The sequence below is a fragment of the Onychostoma macrolepis genome, chromosome 23, assembly GCF_012432095.1.
Source record: "Onychostoma macrolepis isolate SWU-2019 chromosome 23, ASM1243209v1, whole genome shotgun sequence".
Classification (NCBI taxonomy): Eukaryota; Metazoa; Chordata; class Actinopteri; order Cypriniformes; family Cyprinidae; genus Onychostoma; species Onychostoma macrolepis.
In genome coordinates, this window is record NC_081177.1 from 26,088,708 (window position 1) to 26,103,803 (window position 15,096).

General features: G+C 33.6%; 1 long non-coding RNA gene across 4 annotated transcripts; it reads left to right on the forward strand.

Annotated features, from left to right (window-relative positions):
• The first annotated feature begins 1,018 nt into the window (after nucleotides 1-1,018).
• On the forward strand, nucleotides 1,019-14,369 carry LOC131531862 (uncharacterized). Of its 4 annotated transcripts, XR_009268800.1 has the most exons (9): nucleotides 1,022-1,347; nucleotides 1,775-1,869; nucleotides 2,132-2,193; nucleotides 4,841-4,937; nucleotides 5,025-10,062; nucleotides 10,318-10,390; nucleotides 10,719-10,773; nucleotides 13,122-13,242; nucleotides 14,152-14,369. It is a non-coding gene; the product is annotated as an uncharacterized LOC131531862 (long non-coding RNA). The 4 variants fall into 4 exon arrangements; XR_009268799.1 differs by having other exon boundaries at nucleotides 1,021-1,347; nucleotides 5,025-10,390; XR_009268798.1 differs by having other exon boundaries at nucleotides 1,019-1,347; nucleotides 5,025-10,773.
• Nucleotides 14,370-15,096: the final 727 nt, after the last annotated feature.

Consider the following 15,096-nt stretch of genomic DNA (forward strand, 5'->3'; position numbering starts at 1 on the left):
TTCAGTTTTAAGTTATAACTGCATCTGTCTCGGGTGTAGACTGGTGAATTATGTTAATAAACCTATAAATGTGTTCTAGTAGGCCTGGCCCATTCAGTGAATTGTGCGGAGTGTGGAATGCAGGACGGGGCGGCCGCGAGATCACTTGCATTTTTTTTTTCCTAATAATGAAACAACATCAGTTCGAAACTCATAATAGGCCCAACTCATATTAATAAATAATTAAAATTACTACTTTTTTCCCGAGACATTCATAATCATTTGGCGACTTTTTCCTGTGCTTTGTGGCAAACTTTATGCATGTGCTTGAGCGCGGAATTAAGGCTCACTGTGGATTATAAACGTTGGATAAACATGCGATTAGGCCTAGTTGGATTAAATGAACGACTAGTTAAATTGTTGGGGGCAGCTCTATTAAATAGCTACCCGTCTCTGCTTTTAGAACTGTCAAGTCCGTAACGGAGAGATCACGTTGACTAGGCTACATTAATCTTTCCTCTGAAACACACACACACACACAAAAAATAATAATTTATGAATAGACAACATTTCTACATCTGGCAGATATTGCTGCTTGGCTTGTGCATTGTAAATCGTACAAAATAGCCTATGTTATCTCCCCAAAAACTTGTATATAAATAAATAAAATAAAACACATTTATAGACTGATTCTTTTTTGAAGTCTGGACTCTATTTTCGGAAATTTAAAAAATATAAAGAGATGGTTCAACACAGGTCTAATGAATAGCCTATTTATATGAGAATTTATGTTTTGACTGCGAATGTCACGTCAATAACGCTGGAATTGCTCTAATGTGATGCTGGTCTTTGAAATACAGGTACTTGCTTTTTTTTGAGCAAGTACCTGTGTTTTTGAAACACTGCCAAAAATATTTTTTTTTGTTATTTATTTATTTATTATAAAGAATAGTTAGGTTAATCTGGCCCTCTTAACTGCCCAAGTTTCTCTTGGACCCTTAGGGAAATTAATTGCCCACCCCTGGTCTACATGCAAGCAGGCTTTCTAATAAAATAAGGTGGTTAAGTGTTCATTAAAAATAAATATATATAAAAGTGCTGCTTTATCCGACAATAACGTGCAGGGTGTCATAGAACTACATTTAAATAAATTAAATGTATAGATTTAAGTTATTTATTTATATAATGTTCTAATTTTATATGATTATTTATGTAAATTCTGCGTGACTGTGACGTGTTTTAATGCGTGCGTGCTGAACGTTCGAACCGCGTTGGTTCAAACACTGGAGCGGAGGGAGTTGCCATGGAAACGGAGCGGCAACACAACGACTGACAAGCAGGAAGCTCCGTTTCTCGCTGTTGTTTTCGGTAAGTTTAGTCCCTAAAATCTCACAAATATTAAATACAGCTATTCCTGACACCTCTCTTGCTTGTATTTGACTCGTTTCTGGTGAAATTAGTTCATAGAAATGGTTTAGTGTCTTCGAACAAGTCCGTTAGCATCTTAGCCGTTTTCAGAGGACGTAGGCTAACTCCGTAGACTGAGCTCTTTTTGAATGTTTGGGATTTTATTTACATCTTTATGTGTAGATGAGAGGTTTTGACAGTTCTGTAAAAGTTTTGCTGATAATTTTTCAGTGGGTGATTGGAAATAGGCTCATTTATTTAACCTACACTGTACCGTTAATCGGTGACGTCACTTACATCAGCGGGACAATTAACTGAATCTAGTTCAAACGTATTTTGATCTCTCATGGTCAACAAATATTGATAAAAAACTGTTCTGTGATTTCAGAAGAAAAACAAAAACACGGCAAGATGGGATGGCTCCAAGATTTCACAATTTCTGAAGGGAGCCGAGACGGAGAAGTAAGGAACACAAGTGAACAGGTGAAGCTTCTTAACATTTTAAGAGGGCTTTGACATCCACAAATAAGAAGTATGAGCAATATTAAATAAGTAAACCTAGAAGCAAATTATGTTATGTTAAAAGAACGTTTTCTGTATATTCTGTATTTTTCTACATTTCACCTGCTCTAGCTTGGTTCCTTGTAATAAACCTGGCTGACATTGTATACTAAATATTGTTGGCTCTGTGACAAATTGCTTCTTATGTTCCTACATTCTTCCATGTTGATGGCCTGCACCCCAGACTCAGAGCGGACCTCCTGTCGGACAACATCTCCCAGGCACAATGAACAATATGGTTGGCAAGTTAACCTCAAACATGCACTAATGTTCAAAATTCAGTAAAATACTTTGTTTTTGAAAAGAAGTCTGTTATGCTCTCCAAGTCTGAATTTATTAAAAAATTCAGATAAAAAAAAAAAAAACAGTAGTATTACAATTTAAAATATCTGTTCTCTGTGTGAATATATTGTAAAATGTAATTTATTTCTGTGATCAAAGCTGAATTTTCAGCATCATTACTCCAGTCTTCAGAGCCACATGATCCTTCAGAAATCATTCTAACATGCTGATTTGCTGCTCAAGAAACATTTCTGATTATTATCAATCTTGAAAATAGTTGTGCTGCACAATATTTTTGTGTGTGTGTGTTTTTTTTTTTCAGGATTCTTAGATGAATAGAAATGTCAAAAGAACAGCATTAGTTGAAACAGAAAACTTTACACTCATTTTTTATTAATTTAATGCATCCTTGCTGAATAAAAATAAGAATTTCCTTTAAAAAAAATCCTGATAAAAATAAACAAACAAACAAACTTTACACTGTTAAAACATTCACACAAAAATACAACTCAGCACAGGTTACATTCATATTTGGGTCATTCTACAGAAACATCGACTTTTGGTATGGCAAGATGTCTTAAAATGTATTTCTTTTTTTAACATTTAAACTTAGATCACATTATTAGATTACCTTTTTACATTACGAATACACATAAATGACAGCTTAATGATTTTTTAAATATTTTTATAATATTTATTTAAAGACCACATGTAAAAAAAAATAATTTTAACATCTTCTTTGTCAATTTTAGAGGTTTTTATGAAATATTATTTCTCGATTTATTTCAGCACATGTAGTCAGTTACAGAAAAACAATGATAATGCAACAAATAAGGAGATTATGTTTTATTTATTTTAATCAGGTTTGTTAAAAGTGTGATTGAATGATGTTAGTACATTTGCACAACCATGTATTTGTTATAACAATGAAAATATTTTTTGGGAAAAAACAGTAATAAACAAGTAATGATGCAATCCTTTAAATCTTAACTCTTGAGTGAAGCAGAATTCAATGGATGTAAAATTATTATCGTGCCACATGTGACACATTTTATGTAATGTGACAGAAAAAAAAACACGGTAACACCAGTGACACAATGAATCACCAGTGACATACATTAGACCAAAGATACTTATTCTTCAACTATAATTAATAGATGAGACTAAATTGTTACATTTGGCAATTAGTGAAAGCAGTTAGTAAAATAACATAAACATAAACTGATCTTCACTGGTGTAACCCATAAAGAAGCACTCACAAAGACTTCAGATGATGGCAACTAGATGAACATACAAAGCTGCCAAATAATCCTTATATTGTAATCATTGCCCTAAAAGGTAAGTTTGCAGATTTTCAATCCAGATTTGTATTGTTACAGTGATGGCAATAAATGTAAATGAACAAGGTTTACCTGTTCTCTGAATTACTTGTATAAAGATTTCAGCTATTTTTTATTTTATCTTTGTAATTATTAATATGCACCAATGCAAAAAAATAAAAATTATATATATATATATATATATATATATATATACAGGAAAGAAACAAGTAATGTATTACTTTTTTCATTTTACATCTAAACAAAAGCATTCAAGTAAGTAAAACAAATAATCAAATGTAAAAATCACTTTAGTGGGTTCATTATGAATGAACTGATTACAAAAGCAGTTCAATCAAGAGCAGCGAGTGATTCCCTCTTTTCTTTTATTATTAGATTAGAATTGAGACAGACGGCCTATATATTAGACCTACTGTACTGCACGGATATAATGTCACACATCTGATGTTTTTACCCAACATTTCCCCAAACGTTCACTTAAGACATAACATTATTTTTGCATGAATACTTAAATACTGTAATTCCGTGTATGTGTGTATATTTATCGGGATCGCACGCCGTCAGAAGCGCCGTTATGCGCTCGCTTCGGATGACAGTCAGCGCGAGATGCGAGCGGAGAAAAGGTACTCCTTTCAGAAAACATGCAAGTAAAGATATATTTAGATTCTTAAATAATATTTAGAGCATTGGGATCGCTAGAAGAGGGCTTAATGAACTCATTTTTGTGAAAAACTCAAATTCAACCAAAATCAACATCTTTCACTTCTTGAAATTAGCTCGTGTGCATTCCGACTCATTTTGCCAGCACAGGTCACATTTATTAGTAAGCAAAACTCTGCAAGATAATGCAAAATGTTAGGAGGTGATTGTATGTCTCATTTCTTTTTCCTGTGTTCTATAACTTCTGAACAGGAACTAATACTTCTTTGACTTGTTTGAGAAGATTTAGATGGAGGGTTTAGCTGTGTTTCTTCCTTTTCTCTATTCTATTCTATTCATTTTTTATATACTAATTATTAATCAGTTTGGAAATCTTTTTACCACGTTTACTAAGGAGCACTTTGGGACTGAGTATGTATTTATGATGCAAATGTAAATGACTGTAAACGAACCTAAAAAGCTGTTACATGCCTTTCTCATAAGGTCCCGCCTGTTAGCAATGCTAATATTATTTAGCGAAGTTATTAATGAGATCATTTAAAAAGTAATACAGTGACTTCATTAAATGATCCACTATGAAAAAACAGTTTTATCAATGTACTTTTATGGAGGAACTTGTCAACAAATCTACCGCACAGCGCATCAATGAAAGCAGTTTGACAATTACAGACGGGTGTGTTGGATCAGGGTTAGATCTGAATTCTGCAGGTGGGTAGATCTCCAGGAACAGGATTGGGCAGTCCTGTTATATTGGTTATGTATGATGGATTTTGAATTGTACTGTTTTTATTGCAGGTTTTCTGGATTCCCAGTTGAAGACATCAGTACATCAGATGTTGGCCTGGACAGCTGTATCTACAGTACACCACACTGACCTCTGCTTTTGCATAGATGGCTGACTAACTCAAGTTCAGAGGCCAAGCGGGCTGCATTTAAACTACATATTGCTATAATATAATATAATATAAACCACAAATTACAATTTGCATCATCAGATTTTAAGACAATATTTGCAGATTTACTGATTTAGAAATACAGTTTATTACTTATCTAAGTCTTGCTTGTCCTTGTCCTATTTAAAATAAGACTGAGCATGAAATAAATATCAATAAATATATATATTTTTTTAAAGAGTAAAAATCTGGAACAAAAAATTGGATTAAAAGTTTGTTTTGCTATATTGAACAGAGTAGCCTATTGAACAAACTCAAAATGCTAAAACTAAAAACATTCTTGAGCAAACATAGTTCACAAAGTACTTTAGGAAGAAGTATTATTATTTTTCATATTTATATTTTTAAAATAGATATCACTATTCTCCCACCATGATTCTGAAAAATGTAATTTACTAGAGTTTCTAGAAAAAAAATTGCTGCTGTCTATTTATAGAATACAATATTCAACGAACTGATAAAGTGAAACAAATGATTCATAACTCATAACTTCATGACTTGCTCATGAAGACTTCACTTTCCGACACTTTTCCACATTCCGAATGAATCAATGTTTTTTGAACGAATCTCAGTTTAAGTCACTTGTCTCCACCTGCTGGCGTTATGTTGTAATTGATACAATCTTTATTAGAATAAATAACCTTTTTGAAAGTGAAGATGCTTCAATTTTGATCGCTTCTGTATAACGATACAAAAGACTTTGTAAAGATGTTTCACATAAGTAAACTGCTCTCTGGATCAGCGCGAACGCAGATTTGAATGTTACATTGTGATTTAAGGCTTTAATAGACATATGAATCCTGTCATTTATGAACAAGATTGCGTGGGTGATTGAATCTGTTCGCGATCTGACTATTTATTTAAATATCCAACAGTATACGACAATAAACATACGACGCGATATGGTTTAACTGTGTTCTTCAAGCCATCTTTGGTATTTTCATAATAAAGTATATTTATAATCCAATGATAATTGACATTGGCTTTACTGTATAGTAGGGGTGGGAGAAAAAAATCGATTCTCCGATGCATCGCGATTCTCTCTTCAACGATTCTGAATCGATTCAGAATATTTCAGAATCGATTCTTAGCTTGTTTATTTTTCCCGCATATGGCACGTGTCCGCGCTAGAGATGCGGTGGACTTCATTGCACAGAATTTGTGCTGTGAGACAGACTTTCACGTGCGCTTTGTGTTTGTTTGTCCTGAAGCTCGATTGCGGCTGCGGTTAAATGCACTTGCATTTTCGAATACTTTTATACGAAATTGATGTACACACAGTCAAGTTATGTTTTCAGAGCAGGACAAAACATCTGCTATATCGAAATAGATCTGTGCATTAACTAGCAGTCATTAGAGTATTAGTAGTATGTCTGCTAAATATATGCTAACACTTTCTTTTGATGATTCCCCAACAGACAAACTGACTAAAAGTAACTTTGCAAGTACGTCAACATTCTACCGACCCTAACCTTAACCTGAGCCTACTAATACTCTAATGAGAGTTAGTTGACATGTAGTTGCAAAGTTGCTTATAGTCAATAGACTAAGAGGACCATCAAAATAAAATGTAATCCAACAAATAAACACTGCATTTTTTTTCAGTTGAAATTATTAATTAGCTCACATTAAAATTAATATTAGCCTCACAGGGAACACTCAAATAACACTCCACACCTAACCACTTACAAGATGTACTGTAGTAAGATACTATGTAGATCTTAAATAATGTCAAGATATATAGTCCATTATAAATGTAAAAGTAGATTTAATATGGTGTTCATTGTGTTATAAATAATCTTTAATCTTAAAAGTTATAACCACAAATGCATAAGCATTATAATGTATTGTAATTGTTATTATGATTATTTATAAGACGATATAACATATTATAAGGTTTTTTATAATGCATTATGCATTCATTATAATGCCTTAAGAATATCCTTATAATGTATTATAAATATGGGTTTCAAAGAAAGTGTTACTGTAATTTTATTTAATTTTTTTAAAGTAGCCTGCTTATATAATAATAAAAAAATAAAATAAAGTAAATTTTGAACAAAATAAAATTGATATGAAAATGTAGCCGTGTGCAGTAATATTGAAAACTGAGAATGTGACGCATCGTGATATTAAGTTGATAATGATAATTGTAATTGAATTGAATCATGAAACCAGTGAAGATTTACACCCTTATTTTTAAGATGGCAGTACTGACACACAGAGATTCCAACTATAAACAAAAAGCATGGAAACTGCAATTTTGGTTAAGATGTAAAGTTGTAAAGATTAATTGGGGAAAAAATGTAGATCAAGAATCGTTTTGGAATCGGATCGTGAAGCGCCTGAAGATTCCCAGCCCTACCGTATAGAATATATTATCTTCCTCGTTCTGTGACAAAAACCGCACATCAGCTCACAAAATGAAGTCATTTCAAAAACTCGACTGATGTTGTGGAGTAAAATCATGTTGTCCTCTTTTGTTGGACAACGCTTCTCTTTTAAGTTGTTTGGGGCGTGCCGCGCGTGGTTAGTTACAGCGCTTAGAGATCGAGCAGCTTTTACTACTGTGATTGTATAGGTTACATTTAATTTATAAAAAAATCAAACTGCCTAATATTTTGAGCGCAACCTGTAATAAAAATACATTAATCTTCAGCATGACGCAGGCCACAAATTTAATGCGGACGGGCCACCTGTTGAGTACCCCTGTCTAAGGTATTATAGCAAAACTGAGCACCTGTGACAGTGGAATTTGTAGGTGTAAAGAATAGTCACACGTGCGTATTACAGGTAGTAAATTTACAGTCGCAGAGAAAAGTGTTTTTTTTGTTTGTTTTTTTTTAGGAGTTCCAAATGTTTTTTTTACTCTTTCTCTCTAACGAACACAACACAACAGTTACATCATTTCAAATTCTGAGATTCAAATCATATTCTACAAATCACAAATTAAGAAACTTATGTGAATGTGGGGCAAAACACATTCACACACCCGAATCAAAAATGTGAAGTCATGAACAAATTTTGCACATTTGCATATATAAAGTCATAGTCAGAACTATTGGCACCCTTGGTAAATATGAACAAAAGTCTGTAAAAATAAATCTGCATTGTCAATCCTTTTTAATAAAAGATCAAAAAGTGGGTGGGGGGAAGCTCATTAGGAGTAATTTTTTTTCTCTCTAATACACATTGGCCGCAGTTAATGGCACCCTTTTATTCAGTACTTTTTGCAATCTCCTTTTGCCACAATAACAGCTCTGAGTCTCTCCTATAATGCCTGGTGAGTTTGGAGCTCACCTGACAAGAGATCTTTGGAGAGTCTTTGGCCACTCAAACCATCCTCCTCACCTTGCATATAGACACACATCCTCTTCGAGGCAGATCTGTGGCATTTTAAACAGTACAGATTTATTTTTACAGACTTCTTCGATCATATTAACTAAGGGTGCCAATAATTCTGACCACAACTGTAAAGTAGAACTTTTATGTGAGATCTCACATGACATCAGAATGTGAGATCCCACTTGCACGCTTGATTAGAATTTGAAATTCGATCAAACTGAATAGAATTGAACTGAATAGAATAGGTAAGTGATAGCATTAATTGGTCAGGTGTTGATGAAAAAGATGTGTCTTTAGACGTTTTTTGAAAATGGCTAAAGACTCGAAGCTAAAGCTGCTTGAATTGAGATGGGCAGGTCATTCCAACATGAACTTATCTACAAATACCACAGTTAAATTCTGGAAAAATGAAATATAGCCCTGCATAAATCTGGTATAACAGCCTGTGAATTTCGTAATTTGTAGAATAGGATTTATGCACCTGCAGTGAAGATTTTGAGAAGGTTTTGTTGGTTTGAGAGAGAAAGAAGCTAAATACAAGTTTGCAATTCCTAAAACATTTTCTTGATGACTTTACTGAAATATTCTCTACAAATACAAATTCCACGGTCGCAGGTGCTCAGTTTTGCTACAATAATTCTAGACACAATAGACATGTACTCTATGCAAATATAAAAAAGGGACATAAACAACTGAATATTCAGGGATGCAAACGTATCACCTTTAAGTGAAAATTGTAATTTTGAATCTAAAATAGATCATTTGCGTGATTTGTGTAGATCCAGAGTTTTTAAAAGTGTGAGTAGTAAGTAGTAAAAGTAGTATTGACTCGTTTTAGATACCTGCTGAAATTGACTTCTTTCAAATGCTCCTGTGTGTATATTTGTGGTTTGGAATTAGTCAAATGTGCTTAGAAAAAAAAATATATAATCCGAATATTGACTGGTTATCGACTATAATGCACGCTCTGCATAATCCATTCACAATTGGAATAGTGACAACTGTATTTACCCAATTACAGGAGTCAATCTGCTGAAACATTCTGCGAGTCACTTCTTAAACTGCTATGATTGAGATAATAGACTAATAGACTAGCAAAAGCAAAATTTAGCAGCTTCAACATTTAGATAAAAACTTAAAGCACTTTTTTCATGTAGTTTTTTTGTTTAAAATAGACCTATATGATGTGACAGAAATCGTCCACTAAATAGCAGATGGCATATTTTACATGTTATTTCCATTAATGAAGATTAGAAATGTACATTTTACATAAAATGTTGTCATTTTATATGAAAATATACAAAATATAATATTTTTGATGCAAATAATTAAAAAAAATACGTTTCACGTCGGATCAACACCCCGATGAGCAAACTGATGCCGGATCGACGTCGGAGATCAACGTCGTTTCGACGCCACGAGAAACATCGATTCTACGTTGATTCGATGTTAGTTTGCTATTGTTTGCCAAATGAATGTCGGAGCCGTCGCATTTGACCTTTCCAGCACACCGTCACATCTCACTCGACGTGGAGGTAAGTTACGTGTTACAGTGTGCTCACTTTCAGTTTTATAAATAAGTTTATTAACTTTTAATTGTTGTTGATGCGGTGTATTTGTTACTGCGCGTGCCGTAAAGCATCCGGCATGTTAATGTTACTGAGGTGATGTTAAGCAGCTGTGATACCGTTAAATCCTAAGTGTCGTACAACGGTGTTTAAAGCGCTGTGTCCTGTGTGCCTCCAACAGAAGATGCCATTACGACTTTTTTTTTTTTTATTCTTTAAAAGAGATTATACGACTAGGTGAAGATCTGATGTCGCGGAATTCTTCAAGGATAACGCAACTTTTCTGCCAAACGAGGTAGGTTTAGACATTTTATTGTCTTGTTTGTTACACACACACGCACGAGAAGTTTGTTCGGTAACGTTACTGGCACGCTGTCGGTGAACGCACACGCTTCAGACACGCGTCAGGAGCGCATCGAGTTCTCTCGCACTTATACGGACAAAAGCACACAAAATTATGTCAAAATGACCATTTTGTGGCTAGTGACAGTTTTAAATAAGTTAAAATGCCTTGACTGATGTAAAGTTGGGATGTGTCAGATGTGCGTCGATGTGAGTCATGGTTTAAAGGGACAGCAGTTCATGACATTCATTGTTTCTTCTGTTTTCTTTTCTAATGACAGGTCGTAATTGCTGCTGTATTGTGCATCCCAAGTACCCCCTGCATTCTTATCAAGGGTTTGTATTCTGTTTTATTTATTAACACTACAGTTTTTATTTATGGAAGCATATGGGGAGCAAAATTCAGTTTGAAATGCAAAATGCAAAATGGCAATGCATTTCTGTATTTAAATTGACATTTTCCCATACATACAGTTTGTGCAATATTTAGTGCAAAATGAAAATTCAATTATATAATTTACGTTTGCCATTTCCTACACTAGTTTTAATATGCAAAATAAAATCATATTTTAACGCTTTATAAGTTGCAAAATGAAAATGTATTACACAAATTGATTAGATATGTTTAATATGTCCAAGCCAAGACTGTAGTAAAATTATCATTTAATTGCTGTTTTTCCTAAATGCATTTAGACTTAAGGACACTTGGGATTGTATTTTCATCATAATACCGCATGATAATTGTAGAAAAATGCAGTGAGAATTTGAGGATGCGTTCTGAGCCAAGGGTGCAGCAAAAGGGTAGCAAAATGGTGACTTAAATGTCTTTTATTTTTCTTAAATGCATTGACGCTTACATATAAGACGTTTCAATTGCATTTTCATTTAATACCTCGCTATGAATTTAAAGTCAGTGTGGATTTGAAATGCATTTGAAAATGCAACACGCCCCTGACCTGTCAATTGTTAGGTGGGGCTCAGCAACAGGACGCACAATAGGTCAATATTCACCGTCAACCAAACGCTTTCCACATTGACTTGTTCATTGCGGGGTATTAAATGAAAATGTTATTGAAATGTCTTATATGTAAGTGTCAATGCATTTAAGAAAAATAAAAGACATTTAAATCAGCATGTTGCTACCCTTTTGCTGCACCTTTGGCTCAGAATGCATTCTGAAATTCTCACTGCATTGTGCTGCAATTATCATGCGGTATTATGATGGAAATGAAATCCCAAGTGTCCTACCCCTAAGTCTAAATGCATTTAGGAAAAACAGCATTTAAATGATAATTTTGCTACAGTTTTTGCTTGGACATGTTAAATCTAATCAATTTGGGTAATAATTTTTGTTTTAATTAACTTAATATTGTGAATAATTAGCTTATAAAGTGTTAAAATATGTTTTAATTTGCATATTAAAACTAGTGTAGAAAATGGCAAATGTAAATTATATAACTGAATTTTAATGTTACACTATAAGTTGCAAAATGAAAATGTATTACACAAATTGATTAGATATGTTTAATATGTCCAAGCCAAGACTGTAGTAAAATTATCATTTAATTGCTGTTTTTCCTAAATGCATTTAGACTTAAGGACACTTGGGATTGTATTTTCATCATAATACCGCATGATAATTGTAGAAAAATGCAGTGAGAATTTGAGGATGCGTTCTGAGCCAAGGGTGCAGCAAAAGGGTAGCAAAATGGTGACTTAAATGTCTTTTATTTTTCTTAAATGCATTGACGCTTACATATAAGACGTTTCAATTGCATTTTCATTTAATACCGCTATGAATTTAAAGTCAGTGTGGATTTGAAATGCATTTGAAAATGCAACACGCCCCTGACCTGTCAATTGTTAGGTGGGGCTCAGCAACAGGACGCACAATAGGTCAATATTCACCGTCAACCAAACGCTTTCCACATTGACTTGTTCATTGCGGGGTATTAAATGAAAATGTTATTGAAATGTCTTATATGTAAGTGTCAATGCATTTAAGAAAAATAAAAGACATTTAAATCAGCATGTTGCTACCCTTTTGCTGCACCTTTGGCTCAGAATGCATTCTGAAATTCTCACTGCATTGTGCTGCAATTATCATGCGGTATTATGATGGAAATGAAATCCCAAGTGTCCTACCCCTAAGTCTAAATGCATTTAGGAAAAACAGCATTTAAATGATAATTTTGCTACAGTTTTTGCTTGGACATGTTAAATCTAATCAATTTGGGTAATAATTTTTGTTTTAATTAACTTAATATTGTGAATAATTAGCTTATAAAGTGTTAAAATATGTTTTAATTTGCATATTAAAACTAGTGTAGAAAATGGCAAATGTAAATTATATAACTGAATTTTAATGTTACACTAAAATTTGGACACCTGTATGGCAAAATGTAAATAAAAATACAGAACTACATTGCCATTTTATGTATTGCAATGCATTGCCATTTTGCATATTTCAAATAGAATTTTGCTACCCATATGCTTCCATTTTTATTTACCTTTAGGGATGTTCAATACTGACAAAAATTAGTAATTGAGTCGTTTATTCAGTTGGCTTTGTTATTGAAGTTCTTTGTGTAGGAAAGATTTAATCAATGTTTGGAGTGGCTTTCTGAATTTACAATGTGTTGTTTATAATTTCTTATTTTTTTTATTGTTATTGGTGATTCCAGATTGCTGTCATTCAAGAACTCATTTCCTCCCCCATTGTGGCTGAGCTACACATTCTCTTCATTTTATTTTAAACAGAAAACATTCAGAGGAGATGGCACCTACGTTGGAATTCATACAAATGTAAGGAACATATGTGATGAAACTGTGTATAAAGCATTTTGTTGTGTTGCTGTTTAGTTGAAAATAATCAAAGGGGTTAGTTCAGTCAGAAATGAAAATTCAGTCATTAATTACTCACCCTCATGTCGTTCCAAACCCATGAGACCTTCGTTCATCTTTGCAACACAAATTACGATATTTTTGATGAAGTCTGAGAGCTTTCTGACTCTCCATAGACAGCAAGGGTCCTTACACGGTCAAGGCACAGAAACGTAGTATAAGGACATCGTTAAAACAGTCCATCTGCCATCAGTGGTTCAGTCTGAACTTTATGAAGTGATGAGAATACTTTTTGTATGCAAAGAAAATAAAAATAACTTTATTCAAGTCGTTATTTAACAAAAACAGCGTATCCGTGTGGTGCAGCTGACACAGAACAGCGTACGCAGTTTGCGTTCAGCGGATATTCTCCAAAATGACGCTACTGTGACGCAGATGCGACGCATTGTTGAATAAAGTTGTATTTTTATTTTCTTTGTGTTCAAAAAGTATTCTCATCACTTCATAAAGTTTGAGCAGATTGAACCACTGATGGCAGATGGACTATTTTGACGATGCTTTTCATACTTTTCTGGGCCAAAAAATTTTAATTTGTGTTCTGAAGATGAACGAAGCTTTTACGGGTTTGGAACGACATGGGGAAAAGTGATTAATGACAGAATTTTCATTTTGGGGTGGAGTAACCCTTTAAGTATATCATAAAACATTGTTGACAAGATCAGATGACGGATACAATTGGAGACCACTGGAAATGCAAGTTTAGCATTTTATAAACAGTGTTTGAACTGGAACTTGATAATTCAATCTCAACCTGTTCTGCACTTTACTCTATACTTCACTTTCATTCATTTAATCTCTTGTCATTTCCAGTCTTCCTGTGAAGAAATCCGGAACGAGGGTCGACGGTTCAGATGAAGGGAACCGATGCTTCCAAGACTCATGTATGAACAACTTTGAGAACTTTTGTTCTGCCTGGTGCCGTTTAAAACTAAAACACATTGTTAAATTAATTGATGTAATAATATTTTTGTCTTCACCTGTTAAAAGCAAATAAAAGCTACTGAACGCACTTTTAAGAATGTTTACATGAGGTAAAAATAAATCATGTTCAATTTGTATATATTGTGTTGGATTTATTTGCTACTAAAGATAGGCCTATGCTATAATTTTTTTGAAATTTCTGCAAAACGGATTGTCCGTTTATGGTACAGAAGAAAATGTAAATCTACAGAATTTTCCTTTTTAATGTGGAAGGAATTGTCCGTAAATTTAACAGAAAATGTCCTGGTAATTTTCTGACAGTACATTATCCGTTTTTTTACGGAATTTTTTTTTACAGTATAGGATGTAAAATGTACAATCTTACACACTTTATTTAGTACAATAACAAGGATTTGGTACATTTATAATGCAATATAATGCCGCTTCTAATCCATTGTACCAGTGTGCGAAGTCAACAGTACCCCCTTCTTCGCCCCCCCTTCTTTTGGTACGTTCTGCGATCCATGGTCTACTGTACTATTTTACAGTACCAGATGTGAATCATATAGGAAAGATATGAGTTAATCACTGGTTGCCATCTACTGGTGTAATGTTGAACTCAAGAGAATGAGTCACTGAACGAATCCATGAATGAATATTTTTAGTGAATTGATTCAGTGAAGATTCCTAGAAGCTAACAATACATTTAATTTTCTACCTATTTGATTGTTTTACACCTGTGCGTTTACACCTACCCCAACCCTAAACCTACCCCTTACAATAATGCAAAAACATTAATTATTGTTGTACAGTGTGGCAAAAATTACACTATGT